The sequence below is a fragment of the Poecilia latipinna genome, unplaced genomic scaffold, assembly GCF_001443285.1.
Source record: "Poecilia latipinna isolate Pla-1442-1.1 unplaced genomic scaffold, P_latipinna-1.0 Scaffold173, whole genome shotgun sequence".
In the NCBI taxonomy this organism is placed as follows: domain Eukaryota; kingdom Metazoa; phylum Chordata; class Actinopteri; order Cyprinodontiformes; family Poeciliidae; genus Poecilia; species Poecilia latipinna.
Window position 1 is genome coordinate 69,010 of NW_015112789.1, and position 26,971 is coordinate 95,980.

General features: G+C 37.8%; 2 long non-coding RNA genes across 3 annotated transcripts in view; one reads left to right on the forward strand and one right to left on the reverse strand.

The window, feature by feature from the left end:
• Window positions 1–8,474, forward strand: part of LOC106946026 (uncharacterized) — a 52,603-nt gene extending 44,129 nt beyond the window's left edge. For both annotated transcript variants that reach the window (XR_001424672.1, XR_001424673.1), the window contains exons 3-4: window positions 4,202–4,355; window positions 6,739–8,474. This is a non-coding gene — a long non-coding RNA (uncharacterized LOC106946026). The remainder of the gene's footprint in view (window positions 1–4,201; window positions 4,356–6,738) is intronic.
• Window positions 8,475–25,070: 16,596 nt separating this feature from the next.
• The window catches only part of LOC106946028 (uncharacterized), a 120,691-nt gene continuing 118,790 nt past the window's right edge, over window positions 25,071–26,971 (reverse strand). The window contains exon 7 of the long non-coding RNA XR_001424675.1: window positions 25,071–25,715. This is a non-coding gene — a long non-coding RNA (uncharacterized LOC106946028). The remainder of the gene's footprint in view (window positions 25,716–26,971) is intronic.

The window sequence follows — 26,971 nt, forward strand, 5'->3', positions numbered from 1 at the left end:
AGTATTTTTGGACTAGTTCCCTGTGAAAATGTCTTCGTACACTTGAAATAAGACAAAACTAACTTACAAGTAACTATTTAGCGAGATATGAGACTTTATTTTAAGTAAATAATTCTTTATTGTTGATTAAAAAAGTGTTAGTTCCACTGGCAGTTTGTCCCAAAGTCGACAGCCCGTCACCTAGCAACCCCAGCCAAGCCCAGCCCGTCACCTAGCAACCCCAGCCAAGCCCAGCCCGTCACCTAGCAACCCAGTTCTAGTTCCACTGACAGATTATTTCACTTTCACAACAGGGAAAATGTCGTCTTAAAAGTGAAATTATTTGCCAGTGGAGCTCGTTAATTACTGATAATTCATCAATATTAAGGAGTTATTTACTAAATGAGCTTGTATGTCTTGCTAAAATGTTATTTGTAAATTTGTTTTGTCTTATTTCTAGTGTACCAAGATATTTGCATTAGAAACTAGACCAAAATATTTGGTAAGACTTTGTGTTTTTGAAGGGTAATAATTTAAAGGAAAAACATAAACTGGTCTGAACAAGATTTTAATCGATTATTGAAATAATAATCAACTAATCAATTAATTAACTTGAGCATGCAGATTAAAAAAAATACTATTTGCTGAAAAGACAACACAGTAAAAGCAGTAATTAATCCAAAACTGTACAAAAATACATACATTTAATATAAAATAAACTTTCTTTGTAAATGTGTTACCCAGAACTGAAGTGGTTTATTTTCAGCTTCAGTGATTTGTAAACTAAGCCAAGGTGCAGATCAGGTGTAAACTAAGCGCAGTAAGGGAGCCAGCATTGCTAACGGTGGGATGAAGCTGGAGTTCCCAGAGAGGAACCATGTGTGCACAGAGAGAACAACTCCATGCAGAAAGACTGGAGCTGCAACACTCACTCCTGCAGGAGCCATGCTGTCCTCTTTCTTTATCTAATTATCCAGGACTATTTTCTCATGTTTTATTTCTCAGATTTGTTTTTCTGTCAATTAAAACAAATATTTATAATTTCAACAAATATGTTCTGTTTTTAACCACAAGAAAAACATGTAAAATTATCTCAAAAGGCAAAAGAAATGAGCGACAAATCCACAAAGACAATTTAGCTTCCTGTTTTTCAGATTGCTTAATGCTATTTAAATGCAGAACTAACACACACACACACACACACACACACACACACACACACACACACACACACACACACACACACACACCATCGTCAGTGATGGAGAGGCTCTTTAAATAATTCAGAGTAATTATTTTCTGATAATCATTGGAGAACAGCTAGCTGTAATAAAATGATAAACGAGACAATTATGAGGAGAAATCCTCGGCCCGGTTTTCCTAAACACACTCAGGAGACGCAGTTCAAGTCATTCTGACAAGATGATCAAAATCATTTTCCCTTTTCTCGACACACTGAGGCTCAGGATGGGACTCTACAACTGAGAAGCTCTCATTGCTAATAGGAGCTTTAACCACAAGAGCTAAAGTTCAGAAAGTATTCCAGTTCTGCAGTAACTCGCTCCATTTCCTCTAGTAACTTTTTGGAAAAAATGTCCTTTTAGGAATATTTTTTTTTACTAAAGTAATAAAATTATATGTGTAATTTTATTATGAAGTATTTCTACTCTTACTAGAGTACAATTTCTGGATTATATTTATATATTTTGGTCCATCTGTCGATGTCATTTTTAAATATTAAATGACTGATAATTTGATCAGTTACTCAGTACTTATGTAAACTTTCACCAAATACTTTTTAACCCTTACTTGAGTCATTTCTTGCATGGCTACTTTTTACTTTCATTTTAGTAGAAACATGTTGAAGTTGTGCTACTTTTAGCGGTACAGTTTTTACGTACTCTGACCACTTCTGAAGTACTTTCATGTTTTGTTTTTTGTTTTTTATTCAGGTTTCTGTTGGAAACTTTAATAACTTCAGATTTTATTCTGACATCCTCTGAAAACTGTGACATTTTTATCTTATTAGGAACATTCCTAAATTTGACTCTTTCCCTGTTTTAGATCAACAGTCATTTCTGTTGGTAAGCGCTAATATACTGAAAGAAATGTATTTATTATTTCTTCAAATTCAAAGGTTTATGTCCACTAATACGGAAGAGGATTGGGGCCACTGGAAAAAATAAAAAATAAAACAGCTCAGACTTTAATCTCAGAAGTCTGACTTCTGAGATCAAAGTCAGAATTCTGAGAAAAAAAGTCAGAATTCTGAGATTAAAGTCAGATTTGTTTTTTCTTTTTTCCAGTGGCCCTAATCCTCTTCCGTACACAAAAGCTGATTTCACACCTGGTATTTCGGTAGATTTGGTTCGTTTTAGGAGCAAAATTGCAACATTTGTTACATTTTCAGTCAAAACCAACCAAACTAATTTAAAAACCTGTTCCCCTCCTCACCTGTGGTGGCGCTGCACCAAGAACTACAGGAGGAAACGACACAAAAACCTCTGAAGAAAACACTGAGCGCAACTTCCGTCTTCATAAAATGTAAACACAAAAGGAGCGGAGTCAGATTTTAGCGGTTGTATTGTAGGATTTCCACTGATATAGTTTCTAGCTGCAGCTAAACGCTGCGCTCCTGCAGGCGGCCATTACTGTGAGTCACTGAGTCACGTCCGCACATCCAGACCGGTCCAATGCGGGAAGCAGGAATCCGTCACAAAGTGGTCGTAGCGTCCTTATTTCTTACCTGATCTATATAGATCAGGCTTATTTTTAAACTGATTATGTTTTTATATATTTTCCCAGGATATAAATATATAAACAGTTTGGTTTCTGTAGCGACGCAAGAGAGGACTAAGCAATCTTTTCTTTTATATTGGTCAGTAATTTAATTTTACATAACTGCTGCTGTTAAAATTTTATTTTTTTTAAATGAAAGACATCAAATAGTATGAAATCTATAAATATTGCCACGTTGTATAAAAAATTAGGCAATTAGTTTTACTGACGGTTTAAAAACTGAACATGGCTGATGTGAATGCACCTAATTTAACGAGTTCTGCTTTCAAACAACATGGTACATATTTAGATTTAAATGTTTTATTTTTATTATAATAAGGTCATTGGAATAAATATTTGTTCCTTATAACCAGGTGAGATGAGCAGAAATCAAAATGGCAAAACAAAAACTTACTAAACATCAGAAAAAATAATTATTTTACAGCAAAATTAGAGAATAAAAGGATTGGTAAAAATCTTAAAGCGTGATATTGGTGACTGCTTTTTATCACTTGGTTCCTAATGATATTTCATTTGATTGTACAGTGTTTTATTTGTTCTGAAAGATTTAAATTGATGGTGAAAGATTCTAAGGAATTACATTTTGACAACAAAACTGTGAAAGAAACAGAAATCCTGTTCTGCTTGATGTGTTTTCAACCTGTAATCTAAATGATGAATTGTTTTTCTACTTGATGTGATGTATTATTGTGTCTGTTTATAAGCTGCAGTTAGAGGGATGTGTACGCTAAGGCTTTACGCAACTTAGAAAATCTGGTTTCCTGTTGATGTAAAACTTCCACAGGAAACCTTTAGTTGTCATGAAAATCACTTTTTAACTGTTTGAGGCCCAGATTTTATTTTCCACGGTTGCACAAAAGTCGCTTCCTTTGCTGGCTCTTCTGGCTGGAATAGGCATGAAAGTGTGAGATCTGCACCACAAAGAGTTAAAAAAAAATCTGATCGCTTGGTTCGTTGTGCAAATTTAGTCAGAGGGTGTGTGTGTGTGTGTGTGTGTGTGTGTGTGTGTGTGTTCTGTAGGTCCTTCTGAGCAAAATAACATGGAAAAGGTGATTTTCCACTATAGTGAGGTTTCCACAGTAAGTTCCCCCAGGCTGCAGCAGAAACATGATTGAATTTTGTGTGTGTGTGTGTGTAGGTAGGTGTGTGTGTGTGTGTGTTTGTAGAAATTGGATTGACTCGACTATGACAGTTCAGAGCTCTGCTGCACCTCCATCCATGTGTCGCGTTTTACTTTAGTCTTTGCTTAAGAATTTGACGTATTTCTGTCCAGCAGCGCTACAAATATATTTTTTGCCAAACAGTTTAACCTTTTACTTGTTTTGCTCAGACGGACCTGCCAGATATTTGAGGTTTTTGGTTTTTGTGTCCGTCAGTCTCTGAAAGTCGGAGTGGCCAACACTGTTCCTGTTTCTCCCTGTAGGTGATGCTGATGGAGGAACGTCATCTTGGCTCAACAAATGAAGAAGATGCTGACATTTCACACTCCAACACACAGTAAATGTGTAAAACTGTTTCCAGGTGAAGAGAAGCAGATCAGAAGGAATCCAGGTGAACTGGAATCACACAGAGAAACGGTAAAAAACGGATCCAGAGCAGCAGCCTTAAAAACAACAATCTGTATGGAAACATGCATTATTCACATTATTACTTTAATGTAATGCTACCTCATTAAACAAGCTTTCCTTTGTGTGCTAAGATTAATATGAGTCAATATTGTTTTATAAATGTGATTGTTTTTCACATCTATGTGGTCTGGCTATTGTCTATGTGTTAAAGCTGCAGTATGTAACTTTTCTATATTATGACAGTTTGGTGTGAAACAGAATCTGTGAAAAACTGGAAGCAACCAATCAGAGCCAGGAGGCGGGTCTTAGTGCTGCCAATCACAATCTCATGTGGCGCTGCTCATCCCTCTCTTGTTGTGAATGCTAGGCTAATTAGCATAGCCACAGATGACAGCTGATAAACCATTCTCGTTACATTTAGCAGTGAGAACATGAGGATGATTGACAGCACTCAGCCCCGCCTCCTGGCTCTGATTGGTTGATTTTGGTGCATTGTGGAAACTGATCTTTTCACATATTATCTGTCTCCTACTGACGTCATACTGAGAATAAAGATGTAATATTCTGACTTTAGTCTCATAATTTATTACTATTTTTAGTTTGGTCCTAATGCTCCGTTGTACTAAGATTATTAAGGGATGGAAACAGGATTTTGTAAAAATAAAAACACTTTCTCAATGTGGAATTTGTTCCTCTACTAAAAATATTGAATTTTTCTAAATATCATGAGCACGACGTGACTGAAATAACTTATTTTAGCAGATGATGTCTGACCTCCATTAAAACTTTTCAGCTGTGAAGGGTTTTTTTTTTTTACAGATTTTTTCTTCTTTTCTGTGATTTTTTTAACTTGTAGTGTTAGTTAGTGTTGAACCAACCAGAGTATCAGCCGCTGGCGACCAGCAGCCGAGTGTAAACGATCGCACCGCCGCGCTCATAACTCACCGTCACATAAGGAGCTTGAAGGAAGCAGAACCAACAGCTTGTGTGTCTGCCAGTCACTTTAGACTGTCCATGCTTCCTCATCCTCCTCATCCTCACCTCCGCGGGTCATGAAACCGACTCTGTTGCATCAGACCAAATCACTGCTCCCTCCGCCCAACTTCTGCCTCCTCCCATCCACACACACACACACGCACTTGGCATTTGTTTGTCCACACTCTCAAACCACATTAGTGTGTTTGACCCGATTGATGAAGTGTTTTCTGTTGATTGAAATCAGGGTGATCAGTCACTGATGTCTCTGTTTACTGGGCGGAGATGAGATGATAGTGATGGATAACAGATTAATCAGTAAACACACACCACTGATGAGCATCAAGACTTCCACACACACTCTGTCTCTGTGGGGTTCACACACATTTACTCTTCCTCACATTTTATCCTGTTGCAACAAAGTTTGAAACGATTAAAACTGAACAAAGGTGTAAAAACAGTGAAATCTACAGAATATTTGTGCAGCTAGCTGGAAATCCTCATGATCTAAAATTTCTGTCTCCTATTTTTCTGTTTACTAGTTTAAAGCTGAGAACATTGAACAGAAATGTAATTAAAAAACTGAGTAAATCCAATAATCAGCGTCTTTAATTTGTGGCTGTGAGCTACTTGTCAAAATCACATGTTTTCATCATTTTTGTCCAACTATTGTAGGTTAAAGATAAAAAAACAACACATTGTGTTTAACACACACTGTTTAATTACAGTTACATTGTAATTCTAAATTGGTCCAATTCAACTTTCTCACCAGTTTCCATGAAAAATGTGAGCAAAACTTTGTCAATATTCTGCTAATGTCAAAAAAAAAAATTGTGCAATATTGCAGCATTTCTGTTAAATAAGATGCAAAATAATAATCATGTGAATAAGTTTGCTCATGATTATGTCATTAAAAAACATAATTTTCCTACCACTTCCTGTTGTCTTTGTTGTTTCCAGAAATAGTAACTTCCTGTTGTTGATCGTGTGACTTATGTGATGTAAAAACAGTGTTTCCATTGCAGTTTTGCGAAATACAATTTTAATGAATGTTTAATAAATGTTAACATAATTCATCCATCCACGAATGACACTAAAAATACATGAAATCTATTTTTAAATCTGGTTTTGGTTGGAAAAAATGTGATATTTTTACATAATTTTCCAAAGAAGAAAACATGTTTTTATCTCGTTTTTTTTTTTTATTTTAAAACCTAAAATTAGTCATAAACTGGTGATCCTTTGAAAATGACAAACACATTTCCTTTAGTAGATATTCACAAAACAATACAAACTGTCTTTTTCAAAAGGTCTTTAAAGACAAATAGGGAATATTTATATATTATTGCACTAGATTTGTTTGAATAGCTGTAACTTGGTGAAAGGCCGTTAATAGCGGTGTGTTTTGTTTCTGCAGTGACTGCTGCTGCAGGGATGGGATGATGCGGTCAGTGTGAGCAGCCTGTATCTGCCGGCCCCCAGATTTTCCTTTGTGCTGCTGGAATTAACTACGACTCGTCACATGTAACCGACTGCTAACCTCCAACCCCATTCAGGAACCGTCGCCTGTGTGTGTGAGAGGGGCAGAGAAAGGAAGAGGTCAAGCTGTCACAAACACAAGCAAAATCATTGTTCCCAATGGAAAAGCACAAATCCACTCCAACCAGAACAAACACCGACAGATACACTTGCAAAAACTGTAGAGCTTTACTCAACCTGCTGGAAATGAAACATGATTTGATGAAACTGCACATATTAAAATAAACTGAAATGTGATGTAATTTCAACTGAAATTTGACGTAGTATTAAAATCATTTACTTAGCAAACTTAGTCATACATAGATTTAGCAATTTCATTTTGAATTATTTCATTTTCTTCAATGACTATTTTGAGCTATTTTGTTTTTGCAACAATAAGACTGTCATTAATTTCACAGTAGGATCTATAGACATGTTGCAGTGTGAGATCCCGCCCCCTGCTGCTAGCTGACGATGACTAGCATTGGTTTTAGCGGTCAAGTTGCCGACATAACACGCCAAATCTTAAAGAGAATGGTCTACACTACGACAACTGTTTATTTTGTGATTATTAACTTTAGCTAATCTAACAGCTGACTGATTAGCTAATTTAATCGCCTGCTCAACTGACGATCTGTCAGAGTTTTTTCTAAACTGAACCGAAACACCAAATTCAGCAGCACATCTACATGTTAGGTTGTCATAGTCAAGCTAGCATAACTGAACTCCTTCCCTGTCCCTTGCTATTTTTTTATTAAAACTTTTTCCTGATCTTGTTTTCCGTCTGTTGTAGTGTAGCAAAGCACTGCGTCCCTTTTTCTTTAACACATCACAGGTACGTTTAATATTTGGCGCGTTGTGCTGGCAACTTAACAGCTAAAACCAATGATAGCCTCCTTATTGGAGTGTCTCTCTATGCATGGTTAATGAAGAAGAGTTGTGAATAAGTGCGGGTTGTGTTTGAGGATGAAGGCATCGACCGCCTGATGACACGAATCACAATTCAGTCTCAGACAAAACGCTTTTCTTCTCTTCACAAGAAGGAACTCAGTTATTTCCAATCCCATTTTCTCTTGTCTACAGTGTTTTGTATTTTCTCAGAGATTTTCTTGCTTAATGTCATTTTAAATATTGAATTGAACCTTATTATTTGACTCATTTTTGAGCAAATCTTAAATTATCCTGTCTTCCTCTGACCTGCCTGTTGTGTTCCTTGGTTGGTTGTTTGCTAATGTTCTCCAACAGCTTAAAAGAAATAAATTTCTGGTAATTAATGGGGTAAAATGAGGTTGGTGGTGAAATGATAAGAACCTATATGGTGCCAATTTGTCCATTCAGCAGCCAGGACAGCCCAGACTGGGAGAATGGCCAAGTGCTTGAGTGGTTTTACACAAAAAGTGTTTTCTTTTTTTTTTAAGCAATTTGTTTGAAATTCCTGCCTGTGAAAAGAAATGTATTGTAATGTAAAAACACATTTGTCAATCAACACCATACATTAAAGGAGGGAATGCTGTAATGGGCATAAAGCCTGATATAAGAGGCCCTATCACGTGGCAGAACACAGCAGGAAGGTGTTTATTATGCTGTCACATCTCAGCAGGACGCAGTAAAATAAATGCCTCTTTGCTAAAAAAAGAAAAATGTGTGTTTGGTTGTGCTTTATTTTGCGAGAGTTCAATTCAGTTTATTTAAATAACACCAATTCACAACACATTGTCTCAAGGCACTTTGCAAAAAATAAAGGCAATTCTTACAATCATACAAGTTCCAAGTTAAGTACTAACATTTAAATTTGATCCTGGTTACCAAACAACACTGTTTATTATTCTGATTGAGAATTGAGTCAATAACTTTGAGCGTTGACTCCTCCTGAACATGAAGCAGACAGTCGCTGACATTGTGTCTTTAATATTAAAGACGATCGAAGATGCACATTTTTATACTTCCACTTGAAGTATAAAAATGTCTCCATTTTCTACAGCTTCTACAAGAGGTTAAAAACCAACCAACCAACTCAGCTGTTTTCAACAACATGTTGTTTTTTGGTGTTTGGAAAACGAGCCGTTTCAAAAACCTTCAGAAGGTTAAGTCACATTCAATGGGCACTGCCCCGTTACCTAGCAACCCAAGTCCAGCCCAGCCCGTCACCTAGCAACACAAGAAGAGCTCCAGCACATTTGGTCAACTGGTTTTACTGCTGTCCGCACTGTACAATGGCTGCTGGAAAGGACAAGAGTTTGTTCTACAGTTGCATAATTGCGCATCTGTTTGCAGCCACTTTGATTTTTACTGAGCAAAAATCAGCTGGCACAAACTGTTTAGCCAAGATATTATTCTATGACCTGTCTACTTTCCAAAAACAGTCAAACTAAATATATAATAAAAAACTAAATCTATCTTTGCAGAATATCCAGGTATTGCCATCTCCTTGTGCAACAATCTTCTAAGCAGTGACATGAAGCTAATATTACTGAGCCATGTGTCACAGGATACTCGTTTAGCTTAAAGTGTTACAAAGCAACTGAACAACCTCTAACATTTGACCGTTAGTTTTCTGGATTATTTCTTTGTTGCCTTCAGATGAAATCCTAATCACCTTAAACAGGATCTCCTCCGCCATTGACCAGTGAGCAGCTTTAGTGCCGTGTGTGGCTGCATGAGGACATGTGTGCTGCTCAATCATTTGGAGCATGAAGAACAGAAAGAGTTTGCAGATTAAGGGAAACTCAGGGGATTAAGGTCATTTCCTGTGTTTAAGCTGTAAATTAGCCTTTCACTACCACAGGGGAAAACGTACTGAGTGCCACGGTACTGCTCAGGAAAACTTATACAACCGTCTCCCAAGAAACTTCAGACAGAAGATTCCCCTATTTGGTTAACGTCAGAGGATATCTGGATATGTTCTTGCTCTCAGGGTGTTTTCACACCTGATATTCTGGTAGATTTGGTTCGATTGGGGACCAAAGTTGCAACATTTGGTTGCTTTCATGCTGCACTATGTCAAACAATCTAAACCAATCTAAATCCCATTTCCCCTCCAGGCCTGTGGGGGCGCTGCACCAAGACCCACTGAAGGAAACGACACAAAAACCTCTGAAGAAGAAATGAGCACAAATTCTGCAGCGCTCCAGTTACCTGAGTTTGATCTGATGTCAGACCTGAGCTGACGGCGTTTTAGTGAAGACGCTGGAATTTCAACATGGCGACACCCAAAATCGTAATTATAGGTTTTACTTTCCATAAGCAAACACCACTTTCAATTTGTTCAAATTAAGAGGACAGGGGAATTAGACTTTACTCTGTCTTTTACACGTGTATCTTGGAAAATAAATACGTTTCCACCACATCTTACGACTGTTGATGCGAGGAGCGGCCATCTTGAAACGCAAAGTCGGCCTTAAAAGTTGTAACTCGTGGTAGTTGGAGTTGAACAGTGCAATTCTTTTTTGTATTATAGAGTGTATGAAGCTTTTAAAATATCACAAGGAAGGCTACTAACTTTCAAAAACCATAGATCAATTGTCTGTGCAAAGGTCGTAGTAAATTTACAAATATTTTACAAATATTGTAGTAAACAAATACCTAAGCTTGGCACATCTACAAAACTGGGGATTTTCTGTGTCTTTAATCACTAAAGTTATTTTTGCATGTCCAAAATCTCTTCTTTGTTCTTTTTTTTCTTTAGTACATTTATTTATTTACTTATTTTATTCAATTAAAGTAAAATAATAAATTGTTATATCTGACTAAGGTGAAGTGTACTTTTTGGAAATCCAGTGTAAAAAACAAACAAAAAAACAAATTTAAGCACATTTTACAGAAAAAAACATATTAAAACCACCAAAATATATACTTTTTGGCACTACCAGAATTCCCTACCGTGTCTTTTTGATGAAGGTTCCTGGTCACTGACATCTGGAAATCTCAAATGCTTTTTATCATCTTTATCATCTGTCTGACGTTTCCATGGATTCCAAATATATCCATGTTTAACAGTGAAGAGGTGCATTAATGGCTGTAAGGGAAAAAACTTTAAATCTTTTCCAGGGACTTGGGGCAAATGCATTTAATTTTAATTTTGTTGTTTCCCTTCATATAAATAACATTTTCAACTTGTTAGAAAAAATGACTTATACATAATTAAAAGTTAATACCACATTGTGCTGCACAGAAAACATTAGTTACAGTTTAATTTTCTCTGTTTCTTGTCATTTCTGAATTGCTTTTCAAACATTTAAGCGTTGTGCTTTCATTGTACGGTTTCAGACGTTCACTCATTGTGTGTAGCAGGAAACACAGAGACTGTTAATCTGCACTTCATTCCCATTTGACTCCCTTTAGCTTTGTGACATCATTTTCTTATGTTTTTACAGCCACTGGACAAAATCTGTTCTGTGGTGCTGACAGCAAACATGGGCTGGAATATACATTTTATGTGACTTTGACTGGCTCAGTCAAAGTAAGATGCTGGAAGTTTCAGTACCAGCTACGTTTGTTCGTCTCATTACGGTTTTTTAATGCTCCACTTTAACGTTTTCTCTCCCCCCATTTATATGCAGCTTTTTATAGTGAATAATCTATCCTGTTTTCTCTTCCATAAGCTCTTTGTTAGTTGATTAGTGACCTCTTTCACACACACACACACACACGCACACACACACACACACACACACACACACGCACACGCACACACACACACACACTAGACAGTTTGCATGGCTTACTTTTAGTTAAGCAGAGTGGCAACACTGTCTGCAGTCAGTTTTGACAACACTGGTGTCATTTATTGTGTGTGTGGATTTGTGAAAGTCTGACAGAGGATCCACTGCATGAGATTGTGTGTGTGTGTGCGTGTGTGTGTGTGTGTGTGTGTGTGTGTGCGTGTGTGTGTGCGTGTTTAATTTAACATTGTGAGTCTTTATTTACAGCCGTTTGTTGGAACTATGACAGGGAGCCCTGTTTTTAATGAAGAGAGCTGCTTTCTGAGTGAACAGTGACTATCTCCTCTCTGTACTTCCAGCAGACAGAAATGTTTTAAACTCAAATTAGCCTGACTGTATTTACAGCAGAACAGGATAAAAATCACAAAATATCGCAGTTTCCCCCAGAAAGCGAGCGAAGCCTGCTGGTTTTGTATTATGTTTGCTTTACTAACTATTCTTAGGATACAAGATTAAAGTATTTATTGTACGAAGTTTTCTTGTGTTTTCCTAAATTGTTCTGCTTGGTTCAGTATTTTGATTTTCTGGTTGTTATTTATCCAACCTGCAGGATTTTCATGAAATACTCAGAATGAAAGAGTTGAAGAAGTAAAGAGTTATTAACTCTATTAAGATAATTAATTACCTAAAGCATTCACCTTGTTTGAAGCGTAACGTCTTGATTCAGGAAATTCACTCTGACATCATTCCTGTAGTCAGATGATGTTTTTTGTGGATGGTTTATAATTTATAACCAGGAGTTTTATGTTAGTAAATAAAAATATAGAACATTTTATCTGCATCTGTTGTGTTTGTGGCTGAGGAGATGAGGTAACATTTATTTGAAGGGGTGTGGAAAAGAGTGATAATACTGTCGTAAACTTGACACAGCACCTGTTATGAGCATGAAGGAGTTTTCATGAATGTATGAAGGTTTACACTTTTAATGGGCTTTTAATGCAACTTTGCATTATCAGTGTCATTATTTAACAGTCATAAACGTCCATGGAGACTCCTTCCTGTTCAGGCGGATGTCAGACCTTCACATAAAGTCTTACTACAGCCGACCAGATGCTAAATGCTGCTAAACATGTTAATCTGGCTTCCACCTGCACCTCCATCTGCTTTATCAGGATAAATGGTTCTAACTGTACATATTGTGTTGTTTTTTGTATTCCCTACATGTCTTCATATCGTTATTCTTCCCTGTCCTCTGATATATTTTGTGTATTTTGTTCTTTATTGTTACATAAGTTATTGTCAGACAGGCTGGAATTTTGTTGTAAAGCTGCAGTATGAAATGTTTATAATGTTGCACATTTATTGAAACTGTCACTATGTTGTGATGGCATGAAATAAAACAGATAATCCGTGAAAGCTCTTCTCCCAGTGCTAACTACAAACAACCAATCAGAGCCAGGAGGCGGGGCTTAGTGCTGTCGATCACCATCTCAAGTGACAAGTCCTCCCTCACCTCCATGCTCTGTGCTGCTGCAGCTAGCATAGCATGTTGTTTATGCTGAGGGTAGTTAGCGTGACCACCAACGCACATTTATCAGCATTAATTGACAGCATTAAGCCCCGCCTCTTGGCTCTGATTGGTTGTTTTTGTTTGGGAGCAAAGCATTTCTTCAGATAGCAGCTCAGAGAAGAGGTGGAGGAGATCGATCTTTTCAGATTATCTGTCTCATAAACTATCATAACAGATACAGTTTTGACAAATGTGTAAAAACCATTTACTTGAATATAAAAGTTACACACTGCAGCTTTAAGTAAGACCCACAATTTCTCAATTTAAACTCAGCGCCCTGCTGTTTATTTCGGGGTCGTGTTTTACTTTGTAGGATTTCAGTGCAGTGCTGTCAGACGCAGCGGGGAGGTGCAGAGTTGACGTTTGCTTCCTCAGATAAGGGCCTTACATGCCTAAAACGGAGCGCGTCCGTTCAGAGGAATAAAGCAGAGCAGTGCCCCTCCAACAGTAAATCTAGTGACCTCTCTGTGCCACCCTGAAACGCACAAACACATTTCTGTGTCCATGTCCTCACCGCAGTCATCGCTCTGTCCTTCTGGTGGAGATCTGAGCGGGGCTGAAGCTTTAATTAAGACAAAAATGGCTCCCAAATCCTCCAGCCGTTGGCGAGTGGAAGCCCCCCGGAGCAAAGAGGAAATGGAACGATGGAGAGATAGAAGAAATGCAGAAGTGATCATGAATCCCCAAATCCTTGAAATGAGTCTTAAACGGCTGACAGCAGAAATATCAAACTCTCAACATCTGCAGTGAAAACCTGTTTTTATTCTTTAGGTTTTCTCATCTGCTCACTAGTTTTGCCATACAGACACCAAAAAAGAAATCAGGAATTCACAGATACTAACACAGCAAGAGTGCGATGCTTCAACAAATAACTGATTCCCGTTTCATTTTTGCTTTCTATTTCATAAATCTTTGCTAATTTCTTGTTTTTAATTTCCTACATTGCTACACTTTTAATGGGAAATTTGGCATTACTAGTAAAATCAAATGTGTTTGTAAAACACCAGGCAGTTCAAAGAGCCTTATGTCATAAAAACATCGTAACCATTTATGAAACAAGCATTAAACAAAACATTACATCTTGTCAAATACCATCAACATCATCTTGATTTTTATTGGAGGTTGGCAAAAAATGTTTTACAAGTCGCATTACCTCCCCCTACTGGTATGGAGTGCGGTTCACTAGGATTTAATTCTATTTTACTATCTACATATGTCGATTTATATACCTATACACACACACACACACACACACACACACACACACACACCCTCATATAGATCTGCACACGTACAAATCAATTTACCAAAATTATCAAGCAAATCTATTGATCAATGTTCTAGTTATTAGTAATCAAAGCAACACTAAAAGGTGAGTTTTTAGCCTTTATTTAAAGGAACTTTGTGTTTTGGCTGTTTTGCAGTTTTCTTTTAGATTTGTTGTGCATAGAAAGTAAAGAACAACAACAAATCTTTAATGTATTGTGGTGCTAAGCCACTCGGTGGCTTATAAACCCAGAACTGTGTTTTAAAGTCTGTTCTCTCAGGGTGATATACTGTAACTTCCTGGTTTTAGTCAGAACTCCAGCAGCAGCGTTCTGGATCAACTGCAGCATTGATTGTTTTAAACACATTTTTTGGCAGACCTGTGAAGACGCTGCTGCAGTAATCAAAGTGATTAAAGAGAAACGCATTAATGAGTTTCTCTATGGATGAGACATCAGCCCTCTGATCCTGGATCACCTTCAGGTGACAGAAGGCCGACTTTGTAACTGTCTTTATGTGGCTCTGAAGGTTCAGGTCAGAGTCCATCATTAGAGTCATAAAATTCAAATTCACAAAATTTTTCATCTTTTACTCCTTCAGTCCATCTTAACCCAAACATTTTTATATAGTTAAATCTTTTTTATCTGATTGTACCACTGTTATGTATTTTACTTGTCCTTATTCAACTTGTGCAGAACTTTGTGCAGTTCGAGCTGTTGGAAATGTTCTATATAAATAAATTTGACATTGACATTTGACAATCACAACAAGTGGCTTCAAAGACGGAAAAATAATCCGACTGACGACTGGAAGGTTAAAGTAAATATGACGGCTCCAACCCTGACCTTACCTGCTTCATGCCGTGACTACAAAATCACCAGCAACTCAATGAAACACTGAATACACACATCGCCACGCCACAAGATGAATGCTTTACCTTCAAATATGACTAAAAACCTTGGATACACACATTCAGTTATTTCTTAGGCTGAATTCAACCTACAGTAGCGTGAGAAAAATTACAGAAAACTTATGTAAGAAAAAAACACCAATGAGGTCAGGGAAAGCTGTGTTGTGCAGCACACACACACACACACACACACACACACACACACACACACACACACACACACACACACAAAGTACTATGGTAGAGCATTTGAAGTGGAGCAGGCAGACACACCTGAGAACCTGCATTCTCTGTTTGAGAAGTGAGACCTGTTGTTACCTGCCTTTAGGCGGGGTTCGCACACACACAAACACACACAGAGCTGGCTAAAGCAGCCAACAGTCCCAGGTGTGTGTGTGTGTGTGTGTGTGTGTGTGTGTGTGTGTGTGTGTGGGCAGGCGGACCCTCCATCAGCATCCTGTCACACACAAGATGTTTATCCAATTTGTCAAGATAATCTTTCCTCAAACCGGCTGCCAAGCAGGGTGTCTCGGCTCTTACTCACACACACACACACACACACACACACACACACACACACCTGGGGAAAGGTTCACCGATACCCGGCGCTCGGCCTGAAATGGAGGCCCTCTCTCCTCCATCTTGCTGGCAGGTAGATTGCTTGTGTTTCTGTTTGCCATCCCAACCCAGTTACCTGAGGTCAATTTGGCTACGTTTTGAAATTTACTCCAGAAATATCAGAGTTCAAATATCAGAACGCTTTGCATTCAATACCTCATTAGACATCCTGATATTTAAAGTTAAATTACTTAGTTCACTAAACTAGAGTGTAGGCCTGGCTTTATTGGGCTAAAACTTAAAGCAACACTGGAACATCTTTTGAATGGGTGATTTTCATAAAGATGACCTATTACCTTTGTGATCACCTTTAAAGGAGACCTATTATGCTTCCAGAAACAGATCAGGATAGGTTCTTTGAATAATACAGAAGATGTTCAGTATAATTTTTTCTTAGATCATGAGATGTTCGTCTGTTTTAGGGCTTCCGTCACTTTAAATCTAAATATGCTGCTGCTGGCCACACCCCCAGCTCAACATTTACACACAAGTGAAAATAGCTGCAAACAGATGTGCAATTATACAACTGTACGTCTTAGAGAAGCAGAAGTGGAGCCTCCTGCACAACCAACATGAATGCAGCAAGTGGTTTCTGACCTCAACAAAACACTTGTCTTTTTCCAGCTGCCATTGTGCAGATCATACAGCTGACCAAACATGCTAGGGTTGCTAGGTAGCGGGCAGTGCCTGAGCAAAAACATGTTAAAGTAATGCTACTGTTACTTATGTAAAATTTTGGAGTACTCTTCATATTAAGTGTTTCTATAAACTCATATTGTTTAGCCATGTCTGTTCTGTTATTTTCTTGTATTAAATAATAATAAATCTCAGCTTTGAGCCGTTATATTAATCATAAACCAATCAATCCGTTTCAATGCATTATAAATGAGTCACATCTCTAAGTTTTAAAAATACGGTTTGTATGGTTACAATATTCTTTCTTAATTTGAATCAACCTGCATTTTATGGATTTGACCTTTAGCCTTGGCCACAACAGAAAAGCGGTGACAGATCATTTGCTGGCAGTAAATCTCATTCATACATTAGAAATCTGCAGCAGGTTTAATATAAGAACAATGTGTGAGATTTCCGTTTTAGGATTAGACTTAATGTTGTCAGTTACACCTAGAAAACAGCTCAGTAATTTGCATAAATAAGTAGTTTAAACCTGGCCAAAAAAAAAAAATGCACACAGCCACACAGATTTTCTGCCTCTGCTGCTCACATGCAAGCAGAAAACAGCCTCACGCACGCGTGTGCCCCAAGTATGAAAAAACCCCTGCAATGTTGCAAAGCTGATGATTTTCTAATGAATAGTTTCATTGGCCATGGTGTGGATTAGTGTAAAGGGATTGGAGGGGAATATTTACATGCTTTTAATGATTTCTCAACTTTATATTTAGCGGCTTGACTTATCAGCTTCAATCTTCTCCCAGCTTGGAAAACAAACCAGTGAGTCAAGCGACGGCACAATTCCACGTTGGTCTGTCGCCTCTGACAACATCGTTAATGTTTAACATATTAAAATGTCTCCGAGAGGGAGGGATGAAAGACTTAAACACTTTAAAGGCTCGCGCCCATCCCTCATCAAACATTTTCACACTTGCACTCATAAGTTTAGCTCTCTTAAAAGAGAAGAGCAGAAGACTTCATGGGGATATATGAAATCCCGCTAACGCTTCACCAAATATTCCTCCTCAGCTGGAAAGCTGCACTGCTAGATTCGGTCATGATCGCCGATGAGCTGCGCTTTAAAAGCTGTTGGGGTTACGTTTGGGTGAAATGGGGACAGCTTGGTTTGTTGTCCAAACTGCAGATTTTCAGCCTTATTAAAAAACTAAGGACAGGAGTTTCTATGCTGATGGGATTTATTTAAACGGATGATGTAACGGCGTTTCTCGGACCTGTTGAGTGTCACTTCCCCCCAGATAAGGAAATGTGCCTGAATTACCAGTAAAAGTTAAAGAGCTAGAGTATTTTCTTATTGTTGCTGTAGTAATTTATCACTAGTTTGATAGTCAATCAATTAATTAAGTTTATTTGTTTAGCACATTTCAGCAACAAGGCAGTTTAAAGTGCTTTGCATCATAAAAACACTAAAATACAAAGTTATAGAACAATTAAAGCATCACATTTTGTCCAGTGCCGTCGTTACACATCAGAATGTTGATTAATGTTTAACTGATTATGTTTCAAAAGCAATTCTAAACAGCTGAGATTTAAAGGAACTCTGGGTTTCGGTCTTTTTACAGTTTTCTGGAAGTTTGTTCCAGATTTGTGGGAGGCAGATGGCAGTTTTACTCTGCAGAATAAATATCTAGAGATGTTTTTTTTTTATTGTTGATTCAATCAGTGTTGCTTCTGGCATCAAAGTAAACAGCAAAAAAGGCTCTACAGCCTTCAATCTATTGCATTATTTATAAATTTGTGTAAGTTTGAACATGTACACACATTTAAAAATAATGCGATTTATTTATAAATTCCATTATTTACAAATAATGCAATTTATAACTTGCATTATTTTATTTTATTGCATTATTTTAATACACACCATTAAGTGTCTAACCTGCAACTAACCTGTAACTGACCAGGAACTAACCAGAAACTAACCAGGAACTAACCAGACACTAACCAGGAACTAACCAGGAACTACTGTCATACTATGTTTCTATTTAATAGTCATGCACATTTTGAGTGAACTTTTAAAATGTCGCAAAGAACCCCAAAAACAATAGAAATCAAATTTGTCATGTTTCCATCTAAAGGTTCGGGGCGAATCAACCAGGTTACATTAATTTTGACACATTACAGGCTGCAAAGTAACATGAACCAAACATCTCAGAAAAATAGAAAACATAACAAATGTTAGTTGATCTCAAGGAGCTGACTGAAGACTGTACTCCAGTAGAAAGCCTGACTAATTAACCAGGTAATATCAGTTTTTTAAATTATTTTTCAACACATTTTTCTATAAAGAGCAGAACAGCAAAAAAGAAAAATAGAATATTCACTGCAATAAGTCCATTTAAATTTTTAACAATTTTAATAAATATTTAGCTGTTACTACCAACATATGGAAAAATTATGAAATTTTTACTAAAAGGTCATTATGCCCTAAGAATTTGATAGAGGCGATGCGAACTGACTCAGGTGAGTCAGCCTGCATGTTGAAATGCATCTCAGGGCCCATGACTTGTCCTGAAGATGAAATCTCAGAAAAACATTACAGTTTCGTAAAATGAGTGGGAGGAAGGGTTGGGGATCTCTGCTGCTTTCGTGACTCAGTTTTTGATAAGGAACGGACGGTTGGATGGATGGATGAAAATATGGATGATGGATGGATGGATGACACGTCAACTAACATTTAATTTTACTCTAACTTACAGTTTGAACTGTAGAAAACCTGACCTATCTGCCCTGACGAAGGATATGACACATCTTAAGACTTTTTAAGACCATTGTGATTTAAATTTAAGACATCATGATGGAAATGTACAAAAGAGAATATAATTCATACAGTAGAAGTGTCTAACGTTTCTGCACAAAATGAATGTGGCATCGGACAGGTTGGCAGCAGAAGTGAGCCAGAGGCAAAGATGAACATCATCCAGCCAGTTAGGGATAAATGTGCACTTACAAGCTAGATGCAAAAAGCTAGCTAATTAGCAAGGGGATGTTAGCAGCTAGCTAACTGTAGCCTAAACATCCTTGAGTCACAGATAAATTTTCACTTTGCCATGATAGATGCTAAAAGCTAGCATCTTTTAGCAGTTGATTCTGGTGCATCAACCACCAGAATGCAACGACGACATGAGACAGAAAAGTCCCATACGAGAAATAAACTACACAGAAACTAAATGAAATGGTCTTAAAATCACAAAATGTAAGACTTGTGATTAACATACACTTGTTCAACTAAGTTTAAGACATTTTAAGGCCTTAATTCTAGATACATGAATTTAAGACCTGGAGGTCGTTTTACTGATATGCTACAGTTCAGTCAAAACAGAAAATCCCAAATTAGCAAAATTATTTGAAATATGTTTTTGTTTGGTTGGTTGGTTAAAATATGTGATTAATTTTACCTCCTCTTGACAGTATTTTTTGTATCAGGCTTTAATTTATCAAACTACAGGGGAAGCTGCTTTGGTAGCAGCAGCTTGCGAGCCACACACGAACTCAGGCTTGCTTACGATTTTCTTATCTCTGGTCCAGCTGAGCTCCAATCAGAGATAGACGCTCGTTGGCTTTAAAACCAGTTGCAGCCTGCTCTCTGCCTGTATGTTTGGCGTTGCTACCCTTCCTCTGAGATGCACACAGAGGATCCCCTCACCCCCTGCTGCAGCGGGAACGCACGCTCGAAAACAGGCCTGTCATATGAAAACAGGAGGGTCTTATCGCGATCTGCGTTCTGCTGTTTTGATGAATGTTCGGATGTTTTTCCTAAAGCAGTTGGTGAGGTAAGTAGCCCACACGCATGCAATATGCAGCAAAGCGGAGGGGACTGGTTTGGCAGGTTTTTTTTTCCACTAGACTGGGGCTAAACATGAAGTGCTTGCTCAGGAGCAGCTTGCACCATCGCCACCCGGCTCACACAGACTTTCTGGAAAGCCCAACATCTCAGTGCAGCTCTCACAGGTGGCCTTTGTGTCTCCTTATCAGAGCGAATGTTGCTCAACAGGGGAACGTAAGGGCATGGAAATATGTGGCTGTTGAAAGTGAAATATTGGGAATCAGAAAACCTTCCACCACAGCTCCTAATTGGTCAGATCATGAATTCTTAAATAATGGTATACATCAAAATCCCTAATTAAATAATTTAAAAGATTAGAGCTGAAACGATTAATTGGATTAATCATCATGACTCGATTAAAGAATTAATCATCCACTAATATAACAATCTGTTACCTGAAGTTTATAGACTCAAAAAGTTGCACCAAAACTGAGGCAAAGCTGAAAATACATACATTTGCATTTAACATGAAAATAAACCTTTTTACTCTGTAAATGTTACCCAGAACTCAAGTGGCCTAATTTTAGCTTCACCTGGTTCAAATTCTGTTAAAACATCTACGAAGCCCCTTTTGATAGCTAATTAATCAGTTAATAAAAACAGTTAAGTAAAGCACAATTATAGAAAGGCATAAGTGGTTAAATGAAATATCTGCAGAACATGCAAATGTTTCAATCTGAATAACTGATTAATGGTCAGAACAATCAAAAGTTTGATCAATTACTAAAATAACCATTAGCTGCACTTTGTAGTGCATCACCTCTGACACAGAACTAAACTTAAATATCTATGGGTCACACGTATAACTGGAAATACAACAATATACAAATCTGGACAAACTTCCAGAAAACTGCAGAGCTGCTGAAACACCGACTTCCTTTAAACCAAGGCTAAAACCTGCCTGCTTAGAGTTGTAACTAGAACACTGATCAATATATTTGGTGTGTATTTGCTTGCTTGTCCCTTAGATCCACCAGAGAGTGGAAAGGCTACAGCTAGCCGACTCCTCGCATGCGTACACACAGCTGCTGTCAAGGTTGGCCTTCCTCTCCATCATCACATGTCTGACTGTAGCGCTTACAGACATTCAGTCAGCCACCATGTCTCAGTGATAAATAGGCTGCGGACAGCTGAGAATACTTTCTGTTAAGGAAACCATCCGCTCAGAAACTGGAAAGTTGCCTCAGAATAGAAAAGACAAACCCGTCACTAACTCAGCAGCATTCTTCAAAAGTTCATTTTCCATCCGTAGAAAGACGAGGCTGAAGGCTGTGAACGAGTCCCAGGAGAAGTGGAAAGTTCTCGGCTGTTAAATTGTTCATTTTATGTTGAGGACAGTCGGGTGAAAAAACACACAGGAGACAGACGCCAATGGTTAAAGGATTATTTTATTTTAAAAAGGCAGCTATGCTTCATTTTGAGCAAGATAAGTCTGACGAAGAATCCAGAGCAGGTTTGAGAGCAAAGAGGAGCTTCGCTCAATGCCAGTTTCTACAAACTGTGTTCGATAATATAATTAGAAAACATAATATTCCCAAGTATCAGACCAGTCGCTGCAATTTTAGGCATTTTTCCTGATTTTGTGATGTTGGAGTCCCTTGCCAAAGTCAAAACCTTGTTGTTGGAGTAACTCATGAGTTAGCAAGGATTATAAAGGTGTCCTGGCTGCACACATTCCTGACTGACTTTCACTTTCTGCATCTCACATTCCTGCAGTCAGGAAACCGTTTCCATGACGCTGGCTCAGATCAGGTGACTTCACTCCGGTGTCATTGCTGCAGTTGTATCTGTAATACTGGAGCACATGTTTTATATAGATGTTGATCTTTTTCAATACATCAAAAATACAGATTAGGTTGAGGTGATTAAACTGTGTGAACCTCTGGTATGATTTTGGCTATTTAGCCTGTCATAAGAGAAAAAATATTCATATTTTCACCATGTTATTTATTCATTTATACATGTTACAGTTTCAAACTAAATAATTAGTGTAGATGTTAGTCACTAATATAAATACAAATATTTAGCTCACTAGCTAAATATTTAGCTAGGACCTGCACCTGACTGTATTTATCTCTCAAAGCTAAATATTTAACTCTGAGCTAAATAGTTAGTTAGCAAACTAAATTAAATATTTAGCTCAGTGGTAAATATTTAGCAAATATGCAAATTCACATGCCTATAAACTGGAAGTGGATTACCAAAATAAAAGCTGTTGGTGTGACTGATGTGCTTCACCTGTTGCTGGTGTCACCTCCTCGTTACGCTTACAAAATAACAGATTAGGATAGAAAACAACAAGCAAGAAATAATTATTCACTTTTAATTGACTAAGGAGTCAAATGGTGTACGGCTGTGTGTGAACCTGTGTGGTCGTGTACAAACTAAGTGTCCAGGTGACTGTAAAAAAGGTTTTCAGCATGGCTCACTCCAGTTTTAGTTTGGTCCCAAAGGACGGTCTAATGGAGTAAGACAGCTCCCTGGGTCCCTGATGACCTTTAACCCCAATCATGGTGGTGTGGGACCATGCCATTCCCTGCACCACTCACACACACACACACACCTCAGCACATTGTTTCAACAGATTAGAGGAGATTGCTGGAAAACTCTGTCAGACGTGCAGCTTGTGTGCACAGCAGAACGAGTTAGATACGATTGGAAAGAAAAGTTCTCACTCCCTGTCACAAGGTCTCTCTCACTCTGCTACAGAAGCTGCGCAAAACTTTGTCGATGTTCCACTAATGTAAAAAAAAACAAAACTATTTTTCAATTGCAGTGTTTCCATTAAATAGGAAACAATTAAAATCACACATAAATAAGTTTGTTCACGCATCAAGTCATTAAAAACACGTCGCACCATCATCCACCTACCACTTCCCGCCGTCTTCTTCGGCATTTCTGTCAGTAGTAACATTAAGTAATTGGTCACATGACTTGTGTGATCCAAAAAGTGTTTTCGTTGCAGTTTTGTGAATTTCGCTACATCCTGTAGCACAAAAACCTTTTACCAAAAAACGTGAGTTTTTGAGATTGGCTTGGTTTTATTAAGCAAATTTATTTTTATAAATAAAAAGTTTTAAAGAAAGACAGTTAGTGTCTAGCATCTGTACTATAAAGTTAAAATTGATGACCTACAAAGTTATCAATAGACTCAAATCAATACATTCAGCTTATTCCACTAAGAACCAAAATGTTGATTTTTGCCACCTTTTTGTCCAGATGTTGGTATAGTTGAAAATTAACTGTAAAGAAAAAAACATGATGAATAACTATATATTTTTTAAACTAGTTACAATCTGTAATTTAATTTTCAGACAATCTATAAATTTAGCTGAAGTTCTACAGCAGGCTGGAAAAATCCAGAAAAGTGGCCAATTTCAATGCATCCTTTCAAAGAAAGTAAGAGTTTTACATATTTTATTCCCTTATTTCTCCTCCTTCATTTCCACTTTAAACATTGCTATCAAAGAGTGAATAATTCAAAATAATGAAGATGTGTTATGGATGTATTTTAGACCATAAACTCCTTAGAAAAACCAAGACAAAGAGTTTATTGGTGTCTTATTTATTTGGTTTCTTTCCCTCTTTGCAGTTTAATGGAAAGTCTAGTTTACATATTTAAACACTGGCCACCAAATAAGCAGATGATTAAAAGTTAAACTACACTAAAAATGGGAAAAGCACAAAATGGAAATTCTGGAAAAGTGCAAGAAACCCTGAACAATCTACTGCTGTCAAACTATAAGAGCCGTAAAAACAAATGTTTCTTAAGAATCCATGGATTTATCGTCTGTTCATCACGCTGGAGTTTCTAATGATGAAATGCTGAATTTTATCAACGTGCAGCAGAATGTGAAACATTTCCTGCTGCAGCTGTTAAAACATCAGAAAGCAGCCAGGTGCTGCTAATCTACTGCACTCAATCTGTGACAAAAGGAGGAATCCTGGCAGTGAGGAGTCCAGGTGCGCAAAGCCAAACTGGGATTACGCTATAATCTTAGAGAAGTTACTGTTACTGCCCATCTGGGGGGTTTATAGGCCATTTCCAAACAACTCTGATCCTGTCATGTTACCACTAAAAAGAGAATAAATGGAGGAACATCAAGACAAACGCAGATTTTCAGATTAGTTGACATCCCAGCATCAGAGCAACAATTTAGCAGGTCAGTTATGTTAGAAGTTAAATATGCAGCAAGTAAAAAAGTATTGAATATGTTGATGTTTTTCTTAGTGAATATATATTATTATATTTCTGCTGACATGAAATTCACACCAGATGTCAACAACAATTAGTCCACAAATTAAGTTAATGAGGAGCAACCAGGCCTGTCACAATAACAAATTTAGTTGGATGACAAAATGTTCCAGAAGTTATTACGATAAACGATAATATTATTGTTGTCGGACCATTTGCAAGTAATATAATGGTAATAGTGCAAAAACATTCTCAAAACTCAATAAATGTTCATTTCTAATGAACTGGAAGTCATTTTAAATGTCCAAAATAAATAAACAATACAACAGACAGACCAAATAAAATTAATTATAAAGTCCTTGTAAACAAAATTATCCTTCAAAAAAGGACAAGTTGAGACCAAAATACCTGACTGGAGACTTTTATCATTCAGTTGTTGATAGAAAGAGAGAAATGAGAAAAACAAACTCATACAAACAAAAATGATCGAGTTTGTTTCAATTTGTTACACAATTAATTTATTCATTGCTTATTGCGACAGACCTAACTGCAACAAGGAATAAGCATTGAACACAAGAAGGAAAAATAAAAACAACTGAAGGCCTAGAAACCAGTTAAAACCCGTCAGTATTTAGAGAGTAATTAAGTATTTCCAGCAGGTTTCTGATAAAATGATTCTCATTCCCACAGAGACGTAGGATTGGTAAAATCAGATACTTTTACAAAGACATGCTGCCGTTAGTCCTGCTAATGGTACTGGTTTCCAAAATAAGTAAATACTGATATTCTCTAACTTGATCTTCAGTATAAAGTTAAGATGAATTAACAACATTTTTAAATAGAAACAAACTTCTTCACAAAAACAACCCAGGAGGCAATAATCCATAAAAACTAATCAAATATAAACGATCAAATAAGAAAGGAACTGCATTTCATATTGAGAGTGTGTGTGTGTGTGTGTGTGTGTGTGGGTGTGTGTGTGTGTGTCCGTGTGTGTGTGTTTACAGAGATGTGGGGTCGCGTCCATAACTATGGCATTACTGTAGTTCCTCTATTCTTTCTCATCATTAACATCAGCACCATGTGCGCATCGTTCTTTCCAGCTCCTGCGGTTAGTGTCAGAGGCTGTCGGCGCTCGTGTGGCTGGGGGGAGACGCAAATACTTGTGACAGATTCCCAACCAAGCAGAAAAGAGGCCATCACACTTTATGTACATGCAGAGGCTCATAAACTTGTGTGTGTGCATGTGTGTGTGTGTGTGTGTGTGTGTGAGAGATGCAGATGTCCGGTGACAGCTCGCTGCTACGGGGTCATCTGGAAGCAGCTGCCTAGGGGACAAAGGGCAACACACACACACACACACACACACACACACACACACACACACACACGCATCGATGTTTGTGTGGCCATCTTTTTAGGGACTTTCCATTGACTTCCATTCATTTCTACACCCTAAACCTTATCCTAACCCAAACTCAATTCCCACCTTAGTCCTAAATATGACCCCTGACCCAAAAACAGTGTTTCTCCTTGTGGGGACCAGGCTCCGGTCCCCACTAGGAGCAGAGGGTCCCCACAATGTAGTGTCAGGAAAACGGTCCCCACAAAGTATTACAAACAAATGTGTTTGCCCTCAGGATTTCATCATGTAACGCCAAAATATCTGCAAATGCATCTGGAGAAAGTTACATTATTTTAACTCTTTTCCTCATTATTTGTTTGTCCTATCAGTTGTTCTGTTCTTCTAATTTGTACAAAACCAATTTTTCTGATTTGCCCTGCAGCTGCATCCAAAAGGCAGGAGGAGGAGGAGGCAGGAAGATGAAGTAAGCAGGGTAGACTGGGGCTGGGGGGTGTTGTGGCAGGAGACCACCGCCCCCCACGGAGAGCACTGCTCCATTCCCACACCACAGGTGACTGCCCTGCATCCCTCCCCTCTCCTCTCCAGTCTTCCCTCGTTCATTTGTCTCACTCCAATGCCTCCCTCTGTTCTTAAAGGAGCAGTTTAGCCAAAATTAAAACTCTGCAAGTTTATTATCCCACACTGTACATTTATTAAGCCGATTTGGGGCCAACATTGTTTTTTTTTCAATGGTACAATTTAAACAGCCAGTCATTTGCTGGAAGGGAGAGAGAAAAAGACTAAACAGTCTGTAGCTGCATTTCCTTTATAAGTTATGTGTAAAACTGTGTTGATCTTATGCTAATGTCAAAAAAACTCAATTTAAATAAGAATCACACATGAATAGGTTTGCAAACAGATGTGCAATAACACAATAGTACATGCTTGAAAAGCAGGAGTGGAGCCTCCTGCACAACCAACAACAAGGTTGAATCAAGTTTTCTGGATGGTCAACAATAAAAACACTTGTCTTTGTATAAATAAGAAACAGCAA